Source organism: Anolis carolinensis, chromosome 4 (assembly GCF_035594765.1).
Source record: "Anolis carolinensis isolate JA03-04 chromosome 4, rAnoCar3.1.pri, whole genome shotgun sequence".
Taxonomy (NCBI): Eukaryota; Metazoa; Chordata; class Lepidosauria; order Squamata; family Dactyloidae; genus Anolis; species Anolis carolinensis.
Genome location: NC_085844.1, coordinates 203,112,759 through 203,117,317, shown reverse-complemented (window position 1 = coordinate 203,117,317; position 4,559 = coordinate 203,112,759).

The following is a 4,559-nucleotide window of genomic DNA, read 5'->3' as shown; positions in this document are numbered from 1 at the left end:
TGTTATTTTGGCTGGAGCAGCCCATATATCTTACCCATTTGGCTGGAAAGGGGCCCCAGCTAATGCCCATGTAGTTTTATGACTCTCCACTTGGATAATTTCTTAGATTTTCAGGTTCCATGATATTAAGATCCACTTAAGAGATGGTGGGAGCATGTAAAGGGAATTGAGTCATCTGTCTTTCTTATCCCCAAGATGCCTCTGGGCAAATAGAGTTCTTCCTTTTGCTCAAGACACCTGATCAAGCCAGAAGCAGAATCTAGGGATTACCAGATCGAACTGACCTTTTGTCATGCCCGTACCTTATTGCTGGTACCAAGTGATACCTACAGAAGAAAACAAGTCCCAGAAACTTGTCTAAGTAATATATAAAGCAAACTTAGGAACACCTGCCCCCACCCCCCAGGTCTGATCTGAGCTGTGAAACTTCCTTCCCAGACCTATCAATTACTTGAGTGAAAACTACTGTGGAAGAGGACTACTTTAGAAGAGGGAATTTCAGCAGATGTTACTTATCTGGTTGCATGATAAAGAACACCTCCTAAAACAAAAGGCTGAGTTATGTTGCCTTCAAGAGCACTCCTTGAATCACATGGCTCAGTTGAGGCATTGCTGTTTGAGGAAGATGTAATGGTACAACTAAAGCTAGTCTCTGGTTGAGTTGTGACCTGGAAGCTGTATGTGCCATTAAGGCTTTGTCATCATTGCTTTCAATCTGTCAAAGGTGGAAGCTGCTCTGACTGACTTAGCCATGTAGGCAACATCATCAAGGTGGTTAAGAGATGTTCCTGACATCATTTGGAGGATCATTCAAACTATTCACTGTTTCTGATATGATTTGTTGCTTTGGCAAATCTTAAGAGTCATCATCCAAATTCCTCATGATATGACCATAAAATGGAAAATGTTTTTGTTGTTGAGGACAAAAAAATTACTCTATCAAAGGCTGCATGTCATTAATTCGTAGATTTGATGCTAGTCATAATTGGGACAAAACCAAAAATGTCCAGGAAATGTTCTTCCTTGTCTCTTCTTGTCATTACTTTTTTCCCCAGCCTTGGCCCAGTGGGTTACTGAAAATGGTATAGATCATTTTTGACAGAGGCCTGGACTAATTACTTGTAGACATCTTTTGAAAACAAGCCATGAGCTACACAAAATCAAGCAGAGAGGCACATGTGCCCTTAAGTGCTGCATGTTGCCAGCCCCTTCTGTAGGCAACGTACAGCAATATTAGACAACTGCTAAATACAGCATTTGAGTAGCACAGAATCAAACAAAGTGAGCTAGGAAACACTTGACTCAATTCATTGGTTACCTACAAATTTAGAGGATAGACTTAAGCCAACTGCTGTTGTTCAAAATTTTTCTTTTCACCACTGTAGAAGAGGAAAAAGATTCACGCTCTTTTCCATTAGCAACATCAATGGTAAAGCAGCCCATTGTCCTTCCAACTTAAAAACTGCATAACCTCACTCATTGGGGAAAATGTTTTACTTTTTCCCATTATGCCATGTAAGGACAAAATATTGTAAGTGAAGATTTACACCCTTGCAATTATCACAGCCTTAATTTTCTCTCTGCCAAATTGGGATAACAACAGCAGTCTAATGTATGGACAAGGAATGTTCAAATTATAAAAATAATTTATGGGCAAGTACTTGGCACAGTTGCAGTGGGATGAATAAATTGAAAGCATTGTCTTTAATGTTATAATAAATGGTATTGAAAAACAAATATTATTATAAGAGTGAGTAGTAACAGAGACCATGCCCGATGAGGACGATTTTAAAGAGCTGGATACATTTAGCCTGCAGAAGAGAAGGTTGAGAGGAGACATGACAGCCATATATATATATGTGAAAGGATGCCATAAGGAAGAGGGAGCAGGCTTGCTTTCTGCTGCCCTGAAAACTAGGACTCAGAGCAATGGGTTCAAATTACAGGAAAGAAGATTCCCCCCAAACATTAGGAAGAACTTCCTGACTATAAGAACTGTTCAAAAGTGAAACTCTCAGGCTTGGAGTATGGTGTAAGATCCTTCCTTGGAGGCTTTTAAACAGAGGTTGGATGGCCATCTGTCAAAGGTACTTTGATTGTGCTTTCCTGCATGGTGGGGGTTGGGCTAGATGGCCCATGTGGTCTCTTTCAACTCTATTGTTCTATGATTTTATGACAGGCTTGCTGCCTTAAATTGAATCATATATGAGTAATAATACCATGCAACACAATTTTTGTTCCTGGGTTATAAATGTCATTTCCTAAATGGTTCTATCATAAAAACATGGAAACCATTTATTAAACTGCAAAAATCTTGTTTTTGTGGGACATCCTGCAGCACATTTGGTTATAGATTTTCAATAAATATTATCTCATCGAGTCTCCACCAATTCAACATAGTTTGTGGCAGCCACAAAAACAGTTTCTGGAGTATAACAACTACTTTCAAAGTAAGTACAGTACAATTAAACAGGAATAACACTTTCAAAACAGGAACTGAACATTTTTTCAATTTTGTTACATAGTATAATTAGAAGGGCAGCAATTCTGCACTTGAGTTTTAAAAGAACTCTCCTCTCAATATACCATTGAGTCCTGGCAATTTAGTTTCCACTTGTCTGTAAGGTCTAGAATTCATTTGTCACCCATAGAAATTTGGAGAAAAAAAGATGGCTGCACTTGAGCCCTTTCCACATACAGATGTATAAAATTCCACATTATCTGATTTGAACTGGGTTATATGGCAGTGTGAACTCAGATAGCCCAGTTCAAAGCAGATATTGTGGATTTATCTGCCTTCATATTCTGGGTTATTTGGCTGTGTGGAAGGGCCCTTGAAGAAACGTGGAGCAAAGAGGGAGGCTGGTGGATTTTCCTTCTCTGGAAGTTTTTAAACAGGGGCAGAATGGTCATCTGCTAAGACTACTTTCACTGTATCTTCCTGCATGACAAGGAATTGGACTAAATCAGGGATCCTCAAACTTTTTAATCATAGGGCCAGTTCACAGTTCCTCAGACTGTTGGGTGTCTGACTACAGTTTGAAAAAAAAAATGAACTAACTCTGATGCACATTGCACAATGGGAAGTGTTGGCCTGCTTTTGGTTGACAAGATAGTCAAGTTAATTAGGATTGTTGTTGTTGTGTGCCTTCAAGTCATTTCAGACTTAGGGTGCCCATAAGTCTAAAGTCTAGGGTGGGGGCTGGGTAAATGGCCTTCAAGGGCTAATCCGTTCTGAGTTTGAGGACCCCTGGACTAGATGGTGCTTGTGGTCTCTTTCAACTTTATGATTTTATTATTCTTCCATCAGTCTGTGGTAAAAGTAGTAACTTTGCTTGTGAGCTGCAGTCCTTAGTAGCAGGATAAAGCATCTCCACACATGTCCGCCCCCCTGCTCAGATCATACACAGCTACGGCTGTTTTCCAACTCATATAATGACAAATTTTTGCATTAACAATAGTAAACAACTTCCAGAGGATAACTCCCCACACCAAAAAATCTTTTGATTTATGTTGAGAGAAAAGGACAATTGTATTGGTTAAAGCTATAACTAACCACAATATAACCACAACTGTAAATCTTATCTGTACATAGGTGGATGCATCACGGAGCTTAGACTCTTCCTCCAAATAATTTGAAGTGTATGCCCTCTGTGTTGCCAAGGATAATCTTGTTACTTGATCAGTGATTACAGCATTGGGATACATACCTCTCCCCGTCCCCCAGCAGCTATATCATTTTGTTCACTTCTGCTGATGAGAATGACTAGTCTCAAAATTCTGGAAATCTTCCTCCCACTCTCCTTATGTCTCTGCCTCTCTTGGTGTATAACAGAAAACAAACAGTTTTGTGCAAAACACACATACAAAGCTTGAAGACAAAACAGTGTTTCAAAAAAAGTCAGCACATGCCCCTAGTGGCTCCCCATATCCATCCTAGTCTCAGTTTTTTTGAGCAAAGAAAAGTAATATCTGGGTACTGGCACTTCACCTAGCCACCCCCAGCTTCTGAAAAAATAGCATATCAACTTGGCAAAGGCAAGGGGGCATTCTGGACCCCAGAGTGGGCAAACCATTAGGGAAGGCACAGTTAGCTTGAGAGAATGTCTTTACCAAGGTCACTCGCTTTTGCTTTCTTTGGGCCTTTCCACACAGCCATATAACCCAGAATATCAAGGCAGATAATCCACAATATCTGTTTTGGGTTATCTGAGTCCATAGTGCGATATAATCCAGTTCAAAGCAGATATTGTGGGATTTTATACAGCTTTGTGGAAGGGGGAGGGGGGCGTGGATTTCATGGTTCTACAGTTATTATTGGACTTCAACTTCCAGAGGTCCTAGCTTCCATACCTGATGTTGAGGAATGCTGGGAACATTTAGAGTACCTGTGTCCGTTTTTAAGGTGTCAGCAGTCTTCCCTAAATTAAGAAATAAAGAATGTGCCATTTTGGTCATACCAGTGCTCTGTTTTTATCAGTGCTTCTGACGTATTTACAGAATGAATATGTGCTTCTGACATATTTACAGGCAGGACATAATAGAAATAGCCACAACCT